The 23305-nt window shown below is 46.4% G+C and overlaps 1 protein-coding gene across 1 annotated transcript in view; it reads right to left on the bottom strand.

Moving 5' to 3' along the window:
• Positions 1-23305, bottom strand: part of NOL10 (nucleolar protein 10) — a 727799-nt gene that overhangs the window by 147887 nt on the left and 556607 nt on the right. The window lies entirely within an intron of this gene.

Here is a 23305-nt window from a genome sequence, read left to right as displayed (position 1 = left end):
CTCATGGAGTGGGTGGCAGGGTTGGTAAGAAGGCCAGGGTCCCACCAACATAGCCCTCCGGCCCACCCAAGGGCCCATTCACAAGTGGAAGACGGACCGCTCGGGGGTTTTAAGAGAGCTTCCAGTGTAGACAAAACAGCCAAGTCTCTTGTACGAGCCCTGCCTCGCTAACAATCGGCAACAGCAGACATTATATAATGTTGATTGTTTGATGATGTGGGTTTGGGGTTTTGAGGTCTATGGTGATATTTGTGATCATTAAAGTGCATATAGGACAGGGTAAGTTGTTACGATTGGGGGTGGATTGTGGTGACACATCTGGTATTCATGGCCCCATACTTCAAGGGGGCCCTGGCAGCAGGTGATTGCATTCTCAGGAAAATCATGTAATCTCTGTTGGGTGCAGGGAAGTGAACAGCAGCGCTGTGATTCTTGACAGCTGCAGCCAGACTTGAGCAACAAGGTGGGCTTCTCCTGCAGCCTGAGGGCTCAGAGCCAACGTGCATCGTTCTCCCAGGCTGCAGCCTCCTCCTGGCTTTCTTTAGTTACCAATGTGGTTGGAGTGCTCTGGGAGGCAATGAGAGGTGCTTTTCCAGAAACTACGTTATACATGCACTCCAAATGCTTTCCGTGACTACCTCTCCAACTACGTAGTTGTGTGAACTGGACCTCATGCTTTTAGCTATAGCTAAACTGACCATTACTTGCGCAGTCCCTTCTGGACAGCCTCATTTTTAGGTTGAGCCTAGCGCAGCGTGCGTGCGCTGCTCTAGGAGATGACCTATTGGAATCGCTCTGCACTTTTCTGAAACTCGTGCGTGTGGCTTTTTTTGTTGTTTCAGTAATTGTATTGGCCTTTGCGTTTGTCTTTCAGAAAAGAAAGCACGCAATTGGCCTAGAGCTGGTACATGTCCCACCTTTTTCTCAAAATGTTGACTCCCACGGCATCCACCTTGAGGGAGCTAGCAGCACCGCGCAGGGGCCATCTGTTTCTAATTAGCGTGGCCGCGCTTGTTTACATTTGCCTGTCTCGTGGTCGCTTTCACTTTCGTGGCTGTGTCTACTACATAAAAGCCCCCCCTTTTTTTTGTATTCAAACTTTATTAGACATTTGTAAAACAAGACATCCTAAAAAACAAGGCTTGCTTCACTCGGAAAGCTTGCTTCAGCACCTCTCTTACATATGTACATTTCAAGAGTATTATGTTAATGTCCATACCCTGGTTCCATGCCCTCAGGAGCTCCAGCAATAGTTGTTGGTTACACACATGTCTACAAGTAAAGCAAAAAGTAATACAACCCCCACCCCCCTCCAAACAATAACTCCCACCTCCCACTATCCCACCCCCCTTCCCCCAGGCAACATAAAAGCCCCTTAACATCCCTCCGAACACCACCATCCCCAGGCAGCTTTACTTCTTAGATGTCATGGGCCTGACCCCTGCAAATGTTAGCCCAGAGAGTTGATTACATCACATTTGATCAAGGATGTGTGCACAACAGGACATAAACAGATACATATAACAAGCGGTTTCCCAGCATGTTTATTCACCAGGTAAAGCACGTGTGCTCTCTTAGGCAGCCCCCGGAAAAAACTCCTCTTTTTTAAGGTTTAATTTGCTGCTGCTTCAAAGCATGAACACAGAGGTATCCAATGACTGTTGAAAAACTTTCAGAGCCGTCTTTTTTTTTTTATAGTGTTCCAGTGAGACCGTACCACTGGATTGCGACAGTAGGTTTTTAGACGGACTTATCTTTTTCGTTCAAAACGTGTTTATCAACAGCTCTCGTCTTGAATCTGGAGTCAAATACCTGATTAATCGTGGAGGAAGGCTTTACGATACGTTATTTGGCTGTACTTTTCTACTGCATATCCGCTGTTTTTTTGTAATGTCTACTTGAAATCTAAACCAATAAGGTCAGTAATGGGAAACATTAAAAAGAAAAAGAATTACACAACAAACTGCACACAAACTTGGCCAAAAGTAAACCCCGGGATCCTATGTGTCAGCAGATGCAATTCCCGCCTACGAGCATGCAGCCATTGAGAAATGAGCTTATGACAGTGTTAAAGGAATGTACAGGGTATGCAGAGAGAGGAGGCACACACCCAGAGCCCCTCTCAGATACTCGGTTGAGTATGCAAGTTCACTAGAGCAGCCTGTACAGGGCACCACACGCAGACACACACACCACACCACACACCACTCTCATTCCTAGTGCGCCCAGTGTAACAGGTCGCACTTCACAGGCACTCCCATCCCTCGCGCGCCCTGCACAACAGGCCACGTAGATCCCAAATACACCCCACTTCTCAGGGCAGAACTTGTTTTACAAGAAACCTCAGAAGGCTTTGGCGCCAAACAAGTCGGGCAAGTTGTCAGAGAAATGTTAGATGCTGAAAGAACGCGTCCAGCGTTGTGCAAGCGGGCTCTCAGCAGGCCTCGGGCGAAGTATTCAAAGGCCCGCATGAAAGGCTAATTCCGTAATCCCCAGACCATACGAGCGGGAGTGAACAAACACTTGGCACAAAAGTTGCCGCACTGCGAGCCGAGCAGCAAAACCGCACTACTGCTCAGATGAACTCAACCACAACGCGGGTCCCCTGCTCTCACAAACCACGCATGGGCAGCAAACACACACCTGAACCAAAGTCATAACAGAGAGAACAGAGGAGAAACAAGCGCTTTATAACACGTTGGGGTATTGTACTACTAAAGTGTTGGGGGCAGGCATCAGGAAAAGAAGCAATCTCAGCATCAAAACATCCCTTTCAACATTGCAAAAAGCGAAGCAAGGCCACTAATAGCCTCCCATGAGCATGCCTAGTACTTTGGACTAGTTAATGCTGTGCTTGTTTCTTTCAGTCGCTCCACTTCTAGCTCTGTTGCGGTATGTAATTTGTCTTTGCGTGTTGTGCAAACCTTTACAAAGCCTCGGCGATGCTTTTCTTTAAAGCCGAGTTGTAAAGGAGGTAGGTTACACTGGTGCGGTGGCACATCATTCGGCTGCCACTTTTATTATGCTCAAAAGAGTGAATTTGGACAGAAATGCGATTCTCCACATGAGTGTAGAAATGCGGGGCATCCTTGATTAAAATATGTTTTCAGCAATCATGTATTCACAGGCCCCGAAAGGGATCCTGAGCGATGAAAAGTTGAGTGATTTTCAAGATCAAGTTCATACTTCAGAATTTTATTTTTGGTGCCTTCTGCCTCTGCTGATTATTACCAATTCTTGCAAATTCTAAAATTCTCTATTGAAGCATACTCCAGTTTTTCTCTCCCTCTCTTTCAATGGCATGTCCCTTCCTCTTTCTCCCTCTTACTCATTCAGAAAGCAAGTTCAAAATCTGGTGGGCCATCTCCACCTTTCATCTTTTCTCAGATCAATAAATTGTGTACTGTTAAACAGGGTAATAATCACACTTATTTTTATATATATTTTAATGGTGCAGCAGGTACAATGGCGCTGGGCCAAAAAGTTGTCAGAACTCCTCCAAACACTTAATATTGATATATTTTACTACTAAACGGGTAGTCAAATTGCAGTTTCCTTGCAGTTGAAAGAGGCTTTATTTAGATGGTGCTGCAGGTATAGTGGCACTGGGACCCAAAGCTCTAGGAGCCCCTCTAACCACCAACTATTACAATATTTTACTACTAAACAGGCAGTCACAAGTGCTCTACAACATAGCTTAAACACATTAACAAAGCCAATAGCTCTGGCAAAACACTTATAAGGTCCCAAAGGTGCGACCTATTGGCTATGCCAAAGCTTGTTTTTTACTTGGTGTGACTAGTCTCAGTCTACCTGCCTTACAGTGGGGTAGCAAAGGGTGGGGGGGGGTGGTCCGCCCTGGGTGGCACAAGCATTGGGAGTGGTGGCCTCCCCTACTCCCGCTCTTACCTGTGGTCATCGCTGGGGAATTGCCAGCACCGCCGCCCCCCCCCCCCCGGTTTTACATACGGCCTCCGCAGGTGGCAAAGGCAGAGGTCGTAACATCGGGTGGCAAAAGGCCTAGCTACGCCACTTTTGTGTTAGGTGGGGTCGAAATACTAGCCCTTGCAGCCCCTGTGGCGCACATTCCTGAAAACAGTCCTTTCACCACTATGACACATGGCTGATGGTCAGGGGGACTTTGGAAGCATCGGGATAATTGCAGGATCGGCTCCTCCATCAGGGATAGGGTGTGAAATGGTTTGCCACCCTAATGCCCTTCTGACTTCTCTTTCAATAGAGAGTGGAGAGATGGGATAGAGTCCTGCTTAGCCTTCTTGTATTTCTTCTTCAATTTACGTGATGATTTTGACTGCCAACAGGTTCTGCTGTGGGACCGGGCTCAGGAGCAAGTCTATGCCCTGGACTTGGAGCAGGATAGAGACTTGCACGAGGTCCATGTCTTCTTTCGATGTTTGGGGATGTACAGCTTCCCGGGTTGCCTTTGGGTGCATGGTGGTACACTCAATGTATGACTTGGAGCTGTGCCCCGTTCTCAGACACCAAAGTGTGGGTCCATCACTGACATCTGTTCTGATAATCAAGGCACTGCTTGAACCCTGTAGCTTTAGCTAGGACATCATACCTACCAAGAAAGTGAAAACTCACCTCTTCAACAAAAGATAAATTGACTTCTCACTTCCTCCACTAGATCTACCTCCTCCCTTCATTCTCTCCGACAAAAAACCCAATTGGAGCTTGCCCCGTGTACAGCACTCATTTTCTAGCCAACTAGGTTTGGGCTTTAGAAATACCAAAACCTACACACAGGCAATGCATGCTTCATATAATGGGACAATGTGGAAAGTTACATAAAAAAGTTTGCTGAAAGTGTGGTAGTAATTGGTTGTACGATTCACACAATGGGGTAAATAGGAAACTGACTTGGAACTATATGCTGAAAATTGGAAGACAATGCATTTTTTTTAAAAAATAGTGAGAAAATTCAAAATTTGTCTCAGCAAGGTGTGATTTGCACAAATTGACAACATGGAAACTGGCATTATGGCAATATCAAATATGTTATCTGAGGCTGTATGTAAAATCTGCATGCAACCTGCACATGCCCTACTGCACTGAGTACAAACCGTGGCACCATACAAAGCTCCTTGGCATAGTGAACATGTAGGGTCTATTTGTGCTGTATAAGTGCTTTATCAATGCTGCACCAACCAGGAGCTGGCAGTGATGCAAGAACTAGAAGCTGACAACCAGCGGCGGCTCCTCCTCTAAGGCGGAGGAACGTCACCCCACTGCAGTTCAAAACGGAAAACATTATCATAATTTTATTTAACCGTACTGGCTCAGTTGGTTGAGGGGCGGAGCTGGGCTGCTCAGAGCTGGGGGAGGAGTGGTAGGCACTTTTTAAGTGCGCATGACAGTTTGTCCGGCAGTCTTTGTCCGGCCAAACCGCCATGCGCACTTAGCATGTTCTCCACCAGGCTGTATTACCACAGCCTGGGTGGAGAACATGCACAGCCTGCCAGCCCCTGTCTGAGGGCTGAATCACGGTGCTCAGACAAATCACAAAGCTGGTGTCATACAGCGTCGTGATTGGCTAGGGGATTCTGGGAGGCTGTGTGCTTCCTGCTGCCGGAGAAGAGGAGGGAGAGGCGGTGGCTGGCTGTATTCAAGTAAGTGCTTTTCTTTATTTTTTTATCCACCCACTCTGCTCCCCCTGCCCCACCACCCACGTTCGGTAGCAGTCGGTACTGCTGACAACAATGCACTTACTGTAAATTGGCAGTGAAGGGCCCTATCTGCAAAATGGCAGTTACATCCTTACTGGAAATGCTTACTTTAATAGAGCAAAGTTGTGCTCACTGGAAAAACGACACGAAAAATTATGGCATGTGCTTACAGAAAATTAGAATGAGGTGTGGCTACTCCGAACTGGCATAAAGGTACTTACTTCGGACGGACTTTCACCTATCAACTCACCCTAGCCCCAAAGTCCCTGTTGTCTACCCCCCTCATCACCAACTAGATCCTATCTATTTTTAAACCTATTCCTCGGATGGCAACCCACTGCTTCCTGCCTTCTGTTCTCTCCCCACCACAACACAGGTTATATTAAAGAGAGGGGGGTCTCTACCAAGAAGGCGCATCCACCCACGTGCCACTTATTACATTTCCGAATAATTTTGACTACACAAAAATCAAAAGTATTGGACAGTCAATGATTTCTCTTTCTAATCATTTCTGTCAAGAAGGGTGAAAAGAGCAAGATGTCATTTTGCCAATTGTATGTAAAATGCTGCATAGAATCAATATTACACCCAGACTGGTTGTGGATTTAAATATATCTACTAAGTGTGAGTGAGGCAAGAGGTATCAGTACGCCTCAATGTCAAGGCACAAGATGTTCCAGTCAAACAAGTGAAGATAAGCTTGATTCTGTTTATCATCAATACATGTTGTGCTTTTTATCTATACACTGAGTCCACCATTTGCAAAAAAAATAGAAGGAATTCGAGCTGGCTTGTTAATAGTTATCCAGGGCCAGCTAACTAATTAAGAACTTACTTTGGGCTAAGAACAATGCAGACACAGAGTTCCATGGCGTATAAACGCCTGCTCGGAACCTGCCTCTAAATGGCAAAGGAACCGTTCAATACACAGGATCCAAGTAGTCCCATGCCAACGAACCTATGAATAAAATAAAATAATAAATACAAGTCTGTTATTTCTGGTAATCAGTTCCTGACACTGCTTTGTCGCTCATGGAATGTGGACGCTTTTCCTGCCCAATTTTCTCCAGGCGAGAGAGTTCCAATGTAAACATCCACAAAAACTAATTTTAGTGATACTTCGAGTCTAAGCGCTTTGTAATGTATGCAGAGCCATCACGCACAACATGTTTCTGGAGGGAACACTAACAGAAAGCCAGAATGGCTGAAGCTGGTAAGCTTTCCTTCAAGTTATAAGGGCATATCCATTGCACCGTCTGTTAAACCACACCAAAGCAGGCACAGCCCTTACGCAGCCAACTTTATCACATCCCTCACGGGGCGCCAAAAGAGTTTCTAGCACTACCAGAACCAAAAAGGGAGACAATCGTAAACCTGCCTGTACCCAGACAACAACTTCACTCGACAGTCGAATGACAATCCGTATAATTTAAGACATTCAGAGTAATCTCAAGGTTATGATCGAGGGCTATTAGTGGACATGTTAACATGTAAGGTGAAATTCAAGACGTTCACGTTGGCAAAACACAATAATAGGTTCAAAATCAATTTTATGGGAGGAGGTGATTAGCTCCCATTATAGTCTGCCTCAAGTCACTATTGTAGATGCTGAGAGGCAGAGGTCTCGAGCACACATCCCTGCCGTGTGCCATGTTGGTTATAAAATGGAATAGTCACTCTAGTCTCACTTGGAATCTTAACTTGTGACTAGGTCCTGCGCAGTCAGTCATTTTTGCCATGACCACCTCAACAATTTAGGGTTTTCGCCCCTCATCTGCATGAGCCAGCTGACCTTGTCTACAGCATGGAGCAATCGTCATCTACAGGGCACAGTGGTACCAACAAAGGCGGAAGGCTCATAAAGCCACACTTACCTAGGCAACAGCATAGGGCGTTGTGGACTTTTAAACCTCAAACCCTGCCTGGGTCTTGGGAATTACATTGTACTCTACGACGTACTGCATCTCATCATCTTGGGAAACGATTTCACACCTGGACACAACATAGCTCCCATTTTAGAACTGTAAGGGTCATTTTTGTTTCTTTTTGGGAAGATCCTCAAAGCGTTTTCACATACTTGTCAGGATCAAAACACGTAACCTCCTAGAACTCATCAATAATGCCACCATTTGATTGTAACTAACAATCACTGTATGAGGGCCGTACTTTATCAGGAAATATGGCTGAAATTCCCTAATCCCCATATAGGTTATTGACATCCAGCGACCACTGCAAGTCTTAGAACACACCTTTACTGGTGCCCTTAGATACAAGGACATAAAAGTGCTTAGTATTTCTTACATCTACCACTGAACGCATACAGTGCCCATTAAACATTATTTCCTAAAAACGTCATCACATTTTTAGCCCCTGCCTTCATTTATGAACATTTAATTGGAGGCTGAATATCTGCAGCTAGTCGCATCCTCTGCCTTCACCGAAATATTTAGCTTTTTATTAAACTACCAACAAGCCGTTTGTTCCAAAACGAACATACCTATGACCCCCAACTCGACCCTCACGTTGTCCAAAATGGAGTCACCATATTAAGTGCACTTTCCTGAACACAAGCGGTAATTTACAAACCTCAGACAGACTTCTTTTCACTCTGTGAATGATAGTTTTAGCTTTATGTTTGCGGTCTGTGGGAGTAATACCAATGTCTTTGCTTTGGTAAAGTTCTTTTGACAATCCTGCATGCTTAAGTCGGAAAGTACATTCTCTCTTACAAAAGCACACTTAGTTGTACATTTAATTCCATGAACTATCCAAATGTTTACACAAGAGCCTGACACTGCAGGTCAACCGACCATACCTAGAACATACATCTCTCAGTGTTCGTAGGAACTATGTTCACACGCAGACCCTGCATAATACCATCAAAGCGCCTTTATTTTAACCTTATGTGTCAAGATTCAAAGTAAGGGATACAAAACCTGTGAATCGCCAACCATAAAATAGATTCACTGCTTGGCTTGCATTTCTTTTCATACTGAATACAATACATGTCCACATTTCCATAAATCAAGGAATAACTGGGGTTCCAAGGAAGGAGTAAAGAACTGCAGCTATAATTTCTAGAACGTAGAAATCCAGAAAAAATGTACACATGTGGGAACTTTGTCATGAGTCCGGCAGCAGAAGCTGGTTACTGCTCCTCAACGGTAACAAAATAAGCCTATGGAAAACATAGCTTCAAGTTGAGAGGTTGCTGCCCAGCTCCCTTTAGCCGCTGACAATCAGCAGCAGTAATCTTAAGGCGTTCGTCTGGCTGATCCTACTGCACCATACTTCTCGGTCGGTGAAGGCAGGCTACTGCCGACTGTCTAAAAGGGCCTTCCTGGGGTGCGTGCAGAGCCGGTGTAGCAGCCGCGATACCCAGGAGGCGAGCCAGGGAGACGCGCCTCACAAGACGAGCACTATCGGCCAAAGGCTCGCTTTGCAGCCTGCGCACGGTTTGCAAAGGGGGCGGGGAGGGGGGGGGGGGGGGGGGGTGTCTACTAGTTTGTAGCAAGCCACAGTGTTAAAGGGAGAAAGGAGAAGGGCCAACACTTGCCCCAGTCATCGCGCTCCGAACGTGCGCGGCCTTGATTCATGGGTATAAACCAAGACGTATAAGGGCCAACAGTCCTCTGAGTACTCGTGTTGGCAGCTTATTCAGGGAGAAGTAATGAAATCATATCGTTTGATGTGTGTTAATGATGGACCAGGTAGTGCAAAATTTTGTATACCTCCTCTATTCATGCATGAAAATACTAATTACATAATCTATTAATTATAATATTATTAAACGAGTATTGCATGTATACTAATCAACATTATTAAAACTTAAACTACACATGGGATTTGCTATTTGCATGCCTAAATAACTTTTATAACTAAAATCTGTACGCATATTAACGAGTAGTATATGTGGTAATAGAATATTGCATGATATATGTTGCTTTGTGATGTTGCATCATCGAGGAGGACCAAAAAGGGTGAATATAATGGCTTTGAATGTCGCTATATGCTAGATAAATACAAGCACATAGAGGGATTAGTAAGGGGTTAACATTAGAATCACCATTTCTATGTATTAATTATTCTTTTGTGTTTGTTTCGCTTAGGTTGACATCTGGGCCTAATCCAATATGGCCGCTGACATCGCGCGTAGAAGTGGCCACTGTCTCGTGAGGCGCGGAGTGAACTGCGCAAGTGCGAACAGTATCCTGATCCTCTTAGCGACCTTTGCTCATCATGTTCCCAGTCAAGGAAATTAATTTGGTGGTTCGCCAAGATAGGGGAACAATCAACCTTACAGTAAACCGGAACAAGCCGACACTTTGGCTGACAAGTGACCTCACCCCTCGAACTGTACTGAGAATCTGGGAATAAGAATCGGACGATCCCAACCAGCCAATCAAGACTGACCTAAGCCTAAAAATGTATCTTCTTTAACATGAAATCATTATAAAAAGGGTGATAGAATAGAGAGGTGAGCTATGTTCGCGACGCCTTTCCTGATGGTCCAGATGCTGCCCAACCGCTTGATGACTGCAAACTTTTTCCAAATCCACGGGCTATGATAGATGCTTGCACGATTTCTGGTCCTTTGATAAAATTGGGGACTGTAACGTGCTGAGCAGAGGACTTTGTGCTTTGGCCTGCTTTATTCGGACAATTTGCGACAGACTCGGTTATGCAGAGCCAATGAATTAGAGGATCCCAAATAGCCAGATTAGGTAAATATGATGTTCTGCGATTTACTTGAATTGATCTAGAAATTCTAAACTTTGACGAGACAAATGCAAATATAAATCATTATGAAATTTTAGATAAACGAATACTGATTAACAAGAAATATGAGTTTGTGTTTTTTCATTAAGGGAAATAAGGATTCTGAGTCTTAAATGTGTTTTAGCTGGTTCTAAATCACCATCAACCAATCCAACTAATTGGTCCATCGACCAAGTGGGAGGAGTGCCTTGATGTTTAGTATAAGGGATCTATAGGTGACGGATGTTAATGTATATTTTGTAAAATAACTTTCTCTCCCTATATGTTATAAGGTGTTCCCCCCACATGTCCAGCGCTTGAATTACTCATCCCTCCTGTATGTGTAGACTCGTGAATGGTGACGTGTGAGAGTTGGTGTTATGGGCCCCACCACTGAATGCGTGTATGAATGAGTGTGCGTGACGACGGGTCTGCGATGCAGGTAGGATATCGGTATATGTTGTTCCCTATTTTTCCCAGTCTTGCGCTGGATCATTAACACCTTTAGTACAGGGAGTGGTGAGATACACAATCATTTTCAAACATTAGGACATTGTGACACTTCAGGCCTCTCACTGATACACCTCTGTTCTCGTTTAAGAGAGGGACTAACTAATCAGAAAGATAGCAAAGCCAGCTGCCCTTTCTAAAGCAAGAACAGCTACTATCGACGCACTACGGGTTTTGTCAACACTAGTTGGCAGGGGCGCAACTAGACCCGAACTTTGGGGGTGTGGGGACCAACACTCCCAGCCAGGGCTGGCCCTAGCACTGGTCGAACACAGTGCAACATTTTTTTTGGCGCCCCTCCCCCGTTTCCTCCTTCTCCATGAATTCGCTCACTACCACTCACATACAATGCACCTTATCTCTCTATAGCACCTTTCTGACAAACATTTCATTTTTTTATTGCGCTACTCATAGTTTACTCATACTCATTTCTGTGATCTGCATGGTACACGTTCTTTGTAGCAGGCACATTAACCCTCTGAGCTGTGTGGGTGGCAGGAGTACCCATGTAAGTGCACGGTGAGCGGTGTGACAGTGTGAGGGTAGGGTAAGAGGAGTGACTGCAGGGCAGTGAAGTGACCATATGGTGCGGATTTAAGTGCAGAGTGGGATGAATAAATGCATGGTTAGTGATGGGCTTGTTTGAGTGAGATTGCAGATTGAGCAGTGAGGGGGAACAGGTGGGTGAAGTGTCACATGAGAGCGGGTGAGTAGTGTGTTTGTGTGACTACAGGGTAAGGTACAGGGTGAACAGCGCAAGTGCACCGTGAGTGCAGAGTGATCACTGTGAGTGCAGGGTGAGCGGGCGAATGGTGTAAGTGCATGGTAATCAGTGTGAGTGAATTGCGATCGCTGTGAGTGCAGGGTGAGCGTGAAAGTGAAGGGCGAGAATGAGGAGTGAGCTGTCTGAATGCAAGGTGCATTCCCAAACACTTTAAGTAACTCAGCATGCTATTGACGGCGGAGTAGAGTTTCAGATATAAGTTAAACTATTGCTATTATGCAGGGCTTTAAATAGGATGAAAAAACTGGGGAGTGTAGGAAGCTGGGTTTCTGTTGCAGTAACACCCCCCCACTTTTTGCTAGATTTCTAATGCACTTTGACTTGATGTGCCCTGGGTCCCTGCCAATTAAGTTACCAGGGCCTGTGTTCTTTCCCAAAACTGTGCCTTTGTACCCCCAATTGGCAACTCTCTGGCCACATGTCAGTTCCTTGTAAAAGGTACCATAGGTACCAAGGGCACTGTGACCAGGGAAGGCCTCTAAGGGTTGCAGCACATATTGTGTCACTCTTAGAGGTCCTGTACCGAAACACACTGCCATTGCAGGCTGCGTGTTTTGGTGCAGAAAAAAGTGAAGAGTCGACATGGCACACATTCCTGTGTGCCATGCATGCAACCCACTGCCTATGGTATAGGTAAAACATCCCTCTAGCTGGGTGCACAATGCCACTGGTGAGGGTACAGTTGCATGAGCACTGTACACCTACAGTATCTAAGTCCATTTTTAGACATTGTAAGTGCAGTAATGCCATAAAGAGTATATGGTCTGGGAGTTTGTCATTACGAACTCCACAGCAACATAATAGCATTACTGAATTCTGGGAAGTTTGGTAGTAAACTTCTCAGCATAATAAACCCACACTGATGCCAGTGTGGGATTTATTATACAATGCACTCAGAGGGCATCTTAGAGATGCCCCCTGAAAAATAACCAGCCTCTGGTGGGTTCCCTGACTGGTACACTCCAGCCTGCCACCACAAGACATGTTTCTGAACCCCTGGGGTGGGAGCCTTCGCTTCCTCAACCCACAAACAAAGCCTTTCCTGGGCAGAAGTGTTCACACCTCCCCCAGGACAGGAAGACCCATCTGTGGCAGGGGAGCTTGAAAGGCCTTGCTGCCTTTTTAACATGACCCCCATCCTCCCCTGCTATCAGGAACAGGCCCCCTTCCTGCCTCCCCTCCTTTCGCTGGAAAGATAGGCGGGACAAATTAGCACAGCCCAGAAGGTGTGCCCACCTCTGCCAATCCCACCCCTCAGGTGGGGGAGGCGAGGGGAAGCCCACTCTTCAGTGGCTGCCATCTTGCAGATGGCAGGCACTCGTCAATCAGGATTAGGGATTGTGCCACTCCCCCACGTGGGGTGAACACACCAAGGGTGTAGTCACCCTAAGGTCAGTAGCCCATTGGCTAATGACCTCGTGACCCCTAAAACGTCCCCTAAATTCAGTATTTAGACAAAAGAAGATGCAGAGAAGAACTGACTTGGCCCTAGCCCTACCGGCCTGTCTGCAGTTTACAGAGATCCTGCATCAAAAGTCACCCTGTCCAGAACCCTTGGTAGGACCGACTGACTTCAACAAAGATCAGATCTCCTGTAAACAGCAGCTTTGTTCAAAAGAAACTCACAAGACAGTCTCTGAGCCTGCTGAGGACAAAGAAGCCAGACGCCTGGAACCACCAATGCACCCGATGCCTATGGGCCGAATCTGGGTGGCCCACCGGCTATGTTCCCACGAAGGTGCGCGCGCACACAGCCTTCACCAAGCGCTCCGAATTAATCTGAAAGCACGCAGTTCACTCGAGAAATTAGGAAGGAGAGAGCCTGTTTATTGTTAGCAGAGCGTCTTTTAGAAAGACGATCAGTGTGAAAGGCAGTGTCTCTTTTCGCTGACAAAGATAAAGTGTCCCTGCTGGGAAGGAGATTGGAGGTGCCGGACCCCTGTGGTGATAGAAAGCTGCACATTAGCCTGGGCATGCAAAGCACACAATGGGGCTACCGAGGGACCTTAACTTACACTGCCTGTTTTACTATTAGCCTGGGGGTATGAGCTGCACAGAGGGTCTTTCACAAGGTCTGCCTCCTGCTACATCTGTGTGGTATACAACACAAAAAGACCTGTTTTTTAAAGGAAAGGTATTTGTGTTGCATGTTTTATTTATTTATTTAATCTACTCAGTACACAAAATAAACTCCACGCTGTACAAGGGACATATGGTGTCAAGAAGAGGTGTATTATCCATAGACAGCCCTTCTCTTCCCACAGCACTTGTTCTGGTGTTACCTTGTGCACGCATTAGTGCACTGTCAAGTCGCCTGATGAGCCGCTGCTTGAAACAGAGGTGGGTGAGCTGAACGTTTCGAACATCCCGGAAAACTGAAGGTGGGAAAAACAGAGATCCTCATTGTGAGGTCTGGGGAACCCACGGGGAGAGGGCATATGCTGCCCGGGGGCATGGAGGCGTCCAGGGGTGAGATGAGAAGCTGGGGAGACCATCGACACAGCTCTTCTTTCCTCTCTGCCCTTCCTCCCGTTACTGGTGCCTGTCCGCAGTTCCATTGTTTATACTGGAACTTCAAGGGATGTGTAATACAAAAATGCAGGTAAGAATAGTGCCAGGGCAGCAGTCCGGCCACCCTCCTTCAATGTGCCCCCAAACACGACATCCGTTAATGCAGGGTATTCACAGGAGTGGGACATCCTTATTTTATATGCCGTGGGGGTGGGTTCCAAGAGGGCGGCAAGCGACGTGCCTGTTCTGATGAGGGGGCTGGAACCCCTGTCCGTGCAGTGATTACTACAGGCTTGCACGAAAGGGACTTGGATGACAACTGGAACAATGTTTGGCCTCCCTCGAGACATGCAGTGAGTGTGGTGAAACATCGCTTAACATGCAAGAGTGCAGCGACATACCAGACGTGTACGAAAGGGCGGGGCTAACCGGGCGGGAGCGTGGTAAGTGTTGAGCCAGGAAGGATAAGATGCAGAGGGGTCTTAATGTGATAGTCCGAGAGGGAACACAGTCAAAATAGGCCAAACCAAACTTTTGGGACTGTTTTTTTAAATTTATTTTTTTATTTAAAAAGTCACTGGTTGGGGCATCAGAGATCAAGAGGCATCAAGAAATGCCCTTCAAGAGAAGCAGATTCTGTGATTGTGTGGACGAAGGGAGGTCCCCTGCAGCGGATGCCAGCACCAAGAAAGGGAGCAGGCGGCGGAAGTGGTAGGATCGGCTGTGTGGAGTAGAAGTTGGCGGCAGATTTCGGAGGAGGGGAGTGAGTGGATGTGAAGAGGAGTAGAGGGGAGGGAAAGGGATTGGATAGGAGAGCGTGAGTATGTATATGTGTCTGGGAGAGAGAGAGGCAAGTGTGTGTGTGTGTGTGTGTGTGTTAGAGAGATAATGGAATGTGCTAGTGAGATAAAAGTGCTTGTGTGCTAGAGAGACAGAGAAGGAGCCAGTGAGAGACCTTCTACTAATTACCTTAGAGACAGACTGCACCTCCGCGAGTGAAGGTGCTGGAGTAAACAAAAGTCTGTTTATTTTCCAAGAGCACCTAAACATCGATGTACAGGTCTGTCTCGTGGCAACTGTTGGCGCTACTTTTCACATAACTGTATTTTTTCTTTTTTTATTAAGATCCCAAAAGGTGCAAAACAGGGATACGTCTGCTCTCATCATTCGACCTAAAACATTCTTCTTGCTAAATATGTTGTCCATGAAAGAAATTATTGTTCACCTCCTCCCCTGAGAAATCTTCAGAATTCAGCCTGTATTTAAAGCCTGTGTTAACATCTTTCCCGCTCAAGCAATGGTGAAAAAGACTGCGGATTATCACTTTAGTGCTCTGGACACGTTTCCCACTTACTGTGCATGTCTGAAGTCAAGAATATTAACACTTGTGTGGAGCCACGGCCAGAATAGGTAACTTACTTCCCCTTGAAATCAGGAACTGAATTTACCGGGGTAGGTAAAGAGCCAGGTTCAGCTTGTGGCCACGAGTCCATGCACCGCCCTAGGGCATAGAAGCCATGGCACTCTTATAAAACACACACAAGTGCTTCAAATAATGATAGTTGTCGCCTGTATCACCGGTGCAGGCAACATGTAGCTCTCCACTATGTGATTTAAATAGGTGAAATCCCAGCCTCCTACCATACATCAAGCGCTATATAAATACAAACCTCTTTCCCTCTTCTATCCCGCCAACTATCCTTCTCTATCCAAATAACTGAATAACATATCCACCACTCAAATTACTTCATATTTCACTATACTAATTTTCAATCACTAATCCTTTATGGGTTCCGGAGTAGCGTGCTACTCGACAGAAAAATGATTCAACACCCATCAGGGGTAATAGGTGCTATGTGAGTGCAAACCTTTCTTCCCTTTTATCCCTCCGCTATCCTTCTCACTCTAAATGACTGACTAATATCCACCACTCAAATTACTTCCATATTTCACCATACTAATTCACCACTAATCCTTTATGGGTTTCCGGAATAGCGTGCTTCAACACCCTATCAGGGGTAACAAGCGATATATAAATACAAACCTTTTTTCCTCTTCTATCCGTCTGCTATCCTTCTGAATCCAAATAACTGGCTAACCTATCCACCAGTTAAAAATTTACCTGCATGTTTCACTATACTAATTCAACACTAATCCTCTATGGGTCCTGGAGTAGCGTGCTACTCGCCGAAGGAATATGCTACTTACCAGTATGCATCTGTTCTTGGCATGTAGAGCTGCAGATCTACACACTGTGCATAGATCGCCATCTGGTGTTGGGCCCGGATGTTTGCACTTGTTTTGTCTTGGAAAGTCTTTGGAAGTCACGAGGTATGTGACTCCTCCTTTGGATTATAGTCCGCATGGGCTCCATCCTCAGATTGTTTTTCGCCAGCAGGGAAATGATGGAGCTTAGTAAGAAACAGGAAAGATGCCCATGTGTGGTGTATCTAAGTAAGATAATACTGGAACAGATAAAGGTAGCCGGGAAGGCGGGTGGGCGTGTGCAGATCTGCAGCTCTACATGCCAAGAACAGATGCATACTGGTAAGTAGCATATTCCGTTCGAGGCATATGAGCTGCAGATTACACACTGTGCATAAATTGTAAAGCAGTGTCCACTCCTAGCGGCGACCACCAGTATCTGCTGCAGTAGTTTGAAATAGTGATTGAGTACAGCCTGGCCCACACTAGCCTGTTGTTTAGTTTGCACATAGACACAATAGTGTCTTGTGAATGTGTGCGGTTTAGACCATGTAGCTGCTCTGCAGATATCATCTAAAGGAATGTTTCCTAAAAATGCCATTGAAGCCCCTATCTTTCTTGTAGAGTGGGCTTTAGGAGGAACAGATAATGTACGTTTTGTTTTGTGGTAACAAATCTGTATGCATTTGACAATCCACCTAGCTATCCCAGATTTTGATATGGGGTAGCCTTTGTGTGGTGGTGAGAAAGACACGAATAGTTGTTTGGTCTTACAAAAGGGCTTTGTTCTCTCTATGTAGTATAGTAGTGCTCTTTTGACATCTAAGGTGTGAAGAGCTCTTTCTGCGACTGTTTGTGGCTGCGAGAAGAATACAGGCAGCTCTACAGATTGATTGAGGTGGAAGGGAGAAATGACTTTAGGGAGGAATTTAGGATTAGTTCGGAGAACAACTTTATTAAGATGCATCTGGTGAAAGGGTTCTTGAATGGTTAGTGCTTGTAGTTCACTAACTCTTCGTAGAGAAGTAATGGCTACGAGGAAAGCAGTTTTCCATGTTAAGAATTGTAGCTCACATTTATGTAGAGGTTCAAATGGAGGCCCCATTAGTCTTGTGAGAACGATGTTTAAATTCCACACAGGGGCAGGTGGTACTCTGGGGGGAATTATTCTCTTGAGTCCCTCCATAAAGGCCTTTATGGCAGGTACTTTGAAAAGTGAGAGATGCGGTCTATTTTGTAGATATGCTGCTATGGCAGCAAGATGCAATCTGATAGAGGTATAGGCTAGGTTGCATCTTTGGAGGTGTAGTAAGTAGCCTATGATGTGTTGGATAGACACATCTAGGGGATTAGTGTTGTTGTTATGGCAGTATACTACGAATCTTTTCCACTTGGCTGCATAGCATGCTCTACTGGTAGGCCGTCTAGCTTCTTTGATGACGTTCATACAGTCAGGAGGAAGGTTAAGGTAACCAAATTCTAGGACTTCAGGAGCCAGATCGCTAGGCTGTGCTGCGCTGGGTCTGGGTGTTGGATCTCTCCATGGTTCTGGGTTAAGAAGCGTGGAGAGAGGTGTACTTTTTGGTGCGGAACTACTGAGAGTTCCAGCAGTGTGGTATACCATGGCTGTTTGGCCCAAGTTGGAGCAACTAGGCTGAGCCTTAATGAGTGTTGCTGTAGTTTGCGCAACACTAGCGGAATCAGTGGGAGAGGCGGAAAAGCATACGCAAATCTGCCTGACCAGTTCATTCATATCGTATTGCCTTTGGACAATGGGTGAGGATACCTGGCGGCGAAGTTTGGGCATTTGGTGTTTTCTTGGGTGGCGAAGAGGTCTATCTGTGGTTGACCCCAGATCTGAAAAAAACAGTTGAAGAACTTGTGGATGAAGTTCCCTCTCGTGGATTTGTTCTGTTTGACGGCTCTAGAGATCGGCTATTGTATTTTGGACTCCTGGGACATGTTGGGCTAGGAGAAAAATGTTCTGAGGTATAGCCCACCTCCATATGCTCTGTGCAAGCTGAGAGAGCTGCAGAGAGTGTATCCCGCCTTGTTTTTGGATATAATACATGGCCGACATGTTGTCGGTGCGGACTAAGGCAGTCTTGCCTGATATTTGTTTTTGAAATGCTTTTAAGGCTAGGAATATGGCTAGTAACTCCAAGTGGTTGATGTGGAGTAACTTTCGTTGAGGTGTCCACCTGCCCTGCATGGTGTGATGTAGTAGGTGAGCTCCCCAGCCGGGGAGCGATGCGTCCGCTGTCATGACTATTTGAGGAACTGGCTCGAGGAACGGTCGCCCTTTGGAAAGGTTCTTGGTGTTCCACCACTGCAGAAAGCGATGGGTAAGACTGTCTACCAACACCAGATCTGTTAGCTGACCTCGAGCCTGGTTCCATTGGCGTGCTAAGCACTCTTGGAGGGGACGCATCTGGAGTCTTGCATGAGGCACTATGAATATACAAGAGGTCATCGTCCCGATGAGTTGCATGAACACTCGAGCTGGAAGAGAGTGTTGCGGTTGGAATCTGGTGAGAAGAGCTTGGAGGCTCGTTATACGGGCGGGACTGGGGTAGGCGAGCGCTCTTGAGATGTCTATTGTGACACCGAGGTATAGTTGCGTGTGGGACGGTTGCAGCTGGGACTTGGCGTGATTTATTGTGAACCCCAGGTTGTGAAGTTGTTGAATAGTGGCGTGAGTGTGTTGTACACACTGATTGTACGATTTGGCTTTTATAAGCCAGTCGTCTATATATGGGAAGACATGTATGTGTTGTCTTCTTAGCTGTGCTGCCACCACTGCTAGGCACTTGGTAAACACTCTTGGTGCTGTGGTGACTCCAAATGGGAGTACTTTGAATTGATAGTGCTGACCGTCCATTACGAATCTGAGATATTTTCTGTGAGCGCTGTGAATGGGAATGTGGAAATAGGCGTCCTTGAGGTCTAGAGTAGCAAGGAAGTCGCCCTGGGAACGCAGAGGGAGGACCTGCTGAAGTGTGACCATGTAGAAGTGGTCTGAATGTATGTATAGGTCTAAAATAGGCCTTAGAGATCCGTCCTTTTTTGGTATGAGAAAATAGAGGGAGTAGACTCCCTTGTTTTGTTGGAACAGGGGAACTGGATCTGTTGCACTTTTTTGTAGGCGGGAGATTACCACCTGCTTTAATAGTAACAAATGTTCTTGTGACATTGGACGGTGTTTGGGTGGTATGTTTGTGGGCGTAGATGTTAGTTCGAGACAGTAGCCTGATTGAATGATTTCGTGGAGCCACATGTCTGAAGTGATGTTTATCCAGGCAGGAAGAAATTTTGGAGTCTTCCCCCGACTGGAGTGAAATAGTCGGGGGGAAGTGGAGGGAAGTCATGGGGTAGGTGTGGAGGCAGAGCGGGAGTTATTGTTTTTGCCTCTGCCTTTGCTGTTATTCCCCCTGTAACCACCCCTTTGGTAACCTCTAGTAAAGGTGGATTGTGCAGGAGCTTTGTAAGAGGTGGAGGGGCTATCAGAGGAGTAGCCTCGATGGGTGCTTCTAAAGGATGAGCGTCAAAAGGACCGTCTGGGAGCTTGCGATTGCAAGGCTCCCATAGATTTGGCGGTGTCTGTATCCTTCTTCATTTTTTCGAGGGATAAGTCTACATTGGAGCCAAATAGGTGTTGCTCATCAAAAGGCTGATTGAGTATAGAACTCTGTACTTCGGGTTTAAAACCTGATATACGTAACCAGGCATGCCTGCGCAAAAGGACACTGGTGTTGATTGCCCTTGAGGCGGTATCTGCTGCATCTAGGGCACAGCGGATGGAGGTGTTAATGATGGTCTTACCCATTGGATTAGTTCACTGGCCCTGTTTTTATATTTGTCAGGGAGGTGCTGTTTTATGGACTCAAGCTCGTCATAATGTGCCCTGTCATACCTGGCTAGGAGCGCTTGGGGGTTAGCAATGCGCCAAATATTTGCTGCCTGTGATGCTGTGCGTTTGCCAGAGGCGTCTAGGAGTTTTGATTCCTTTTCTGGTGGTGGTGCGTCACCTGACGTTTGGGAATTCGCTCTCTTCCTGGCATTAGAGACTACTAGGAAGTCCAGTGGTGCGGGGCCCTTAATGTATACTGGATCAGTAGGGGCAGCTTTATATTTCTTTTCTATTCTTGGGTTGATGACCCGAGCCCTGACGGGGTCTTTAAAGATCTCTGGTGCATGCTTAATGACCCCTTTAAGCATAGGCAGTGTTGAGGTGGACCTTTGTGCGGTATCAAAAGGTATCCATAAGAAAATCCTCCTCTACAGGGTCTGTACGCAGGGCCACCCTGTGGTACTGGGCAGCTCTTTGAAGGAGCTGGTTGAAACCAATATTGTCCTCTGGGGGGGCGGGGGGGGGAAGAGGCCTGGAGGGATAAATATCATCTTGTGGGGTGTAAGGGACATCTTGGACACTGTAATCATCCCAGGGGTCAGGGGAGCCAGTAGAAGTAGGGTCCCCAAGGGGTTGATCGTCCGCACTTCGCCCTGCATCATCTGAGGTGTTGTCGTCATCATCATCATCAATTGGGGTAGGTGATGGTGTGGGAGAGTGGTGTGGTGGGGGTGGTGGGGGAGGAGGAGGAAGAAGAGAAGGAATCTGCAATGGAGAGGTAGCAAAGTATCTCTTCTTTGGTGGCGGTGCGGGCGCAGGCATTTCTAGTGGTCTTTTCTTGATGCTGAGCATTAAATGACCAGTCTTAGGATCTTTCATTAAAGTCTTTTGGGTAGGATGTGGACGAAACAGTTCATCTGTGGGACACAGATCCTTCGGAGCCGATGGGCGTCGACTCGGTAGCGGTTCTAGGCTTGGAACCGTGTGGTTTTGAAGTGTCTTTATCAGTTGGTTGGAACCGGTTGTTGTTTTTTCGGTTCCGAGGTCTTTGGCTTGGAAGTATCGGGGCCTTTCGGCGGGCGTTTTTTAGTCGGCTCAGAGGGTGTTGTCGGTGCCGAGGAACTGATGCTAGCCTTCGACGCAGAGTGCTTCGATGTGGGAGCAGCTGTCGGCGTGGATGAGGTCGATTACTCCTTTTTCTTTGGTGTCGGATGTTGCTTTTCGCTACCGAGGGTAGGCTGACTCGAGCCCGTGTCGCCTAAAGGCTTACTAGGCTTCTTTACCGGGCATGGGAAGCAGTGTCTCAGCGTGCACCTGGGCCCGAAGGTGGAGGTGGTACCGAAGCCTTTTTTGATGGTGTCGAAGGGGGGGGGGGATGGGTCGGGGTCGACGTCTGTACTCACGGCCCTTTGAGCTGGAGTGATGTCTTCGATATCGGAATCATCTGCTTCGGAGGCGCTGATGATGGCTTCCTCGACTCGACCCTGCTCCGGAACATCAACACCCTCTTGAAAGATGTCGTCGGGGATCGAAGATGACGAGCGCACCATTGTTCTACGAGCTTGTCGGTCCCGGATGGTCTTTTTGGAGCGGAAGGAGGCACAAGCTGGACAGTCTCTGGCCTCGTGCTCCGGTGAAAGGCAGAGGTTGCACACCTCATGAAGGTCGGTGTGGGGAAACTTCGACCCACATCGAGGACACTTTTTAAATGACGTCCTTTCCATGAGCCAGAGATGAGGCCCGGGTAGGCCCGAAGGCCTTTGTCGACGACCGGAATCTAAGACTTCGAAGTTGAAGGGTCGCGTGTGGCTGGAAACACGATCGAAAACAATACCGTCGAGATGGGAAGGATTATGCGTCGAAAGAGAAAACCGTTAACGGTTCCGAACTGGAACGCGAGAATACATCCGATGGCGGAAAAAAACAACCTGAGGATGGAGCCGATGCCCCTGCACACTATGATCCAAAGGAGGAGTCACATACCTGTGACTTCCAAAGACTTCCCAAGACAAAAACAAGTGCAAACATCCGGGCCCAACACCAGATGGCGATCTATGCACAGTGTGTAATCTGCAGCTCATATGCCTCGAACAAAAGAGCTTAGACGCCTCGTCAGGGATAGTAAGCGCTATACAAATGCAATTACAATACAATAAGTAATATGACTTTTCTGCCTTTTTTACCTTAATTATTTTTAACACATTTTTAACGCATTGTTAACTCCGCTCTGGGACACCTTTGAAAGTGTTTTCTATTTATATTTTCTGTTTGAAGTTGTACAGATAAGGGCTAAAAATACTGACCTTAAGTGATTGTGCTTATTTCTTTACCAACCGGGACATTACAATACCCGTGGCAGAATACCAACCAGGTGGCTACCCTTGCTACAGTCCATCATGCATCCTGCACAAAGAAAGTACATCACCTGGAAATTATATGGTACAGTATTTATGAAGCCTACTTAAACCCAGACAAGGTACTGAAGCACTTAGATGCCACTGAGAAATATAAACTGCTTCACTAAATGGGACAGACTGAGCAAAGTGTTAATGTAGCCCCTGGTGAAGTCCACTTCAATTATGCAGCAGGAGAGGGACAAATTATGCGGCAGGGTTGTCTAAACTACGTGGCACGAAAAGGCACAATTGCGGGGTACTGCTGCATATTTAGTGATAGTATTACCACATTATTTTGTCTCTTTGGACATAAGTTGCATCTCATTAGTATAGGTTTAACACCCACATTTAGCAATAAGCAACAGAAAGTTCCCTCGATGACAGAGGGCTGTGTCCCCCCCTTATGATATTGGGACTATACACGAGAGCGAGGGGGTTAATCTGGGTTTTTTGTTGTTGTTTTTTTATCTTTTAGGTTCTGGTTTTAGGATTGTTATGTGTACAACTGTTTGCCTCACATAACCAATAATGCTCATTTGTTACTATTATTGCTATCATCCTGAGATCCTGCTTACTTATTTGTTTTCAGTTAGGGCCTGCA

This window comes from Triturus cristatus, chromosome 6, assembly GCF_964204655.1.
Source record: "Triturus cristatus chromosome 6, aTriCri1.1, whole genome shotgun sequence".
Taxonomy (NCBI): Eukaryota; Metazoa; Chordata; class Amphibia; order Caudata; family Salamandridae; genus Triturus; species Triturus cristatus.
The sequence above is the reverse complement of the archived record's forward strand: the minus strand, read 5'-3'. Positions and strand labels throughout refer to the sequence as shown.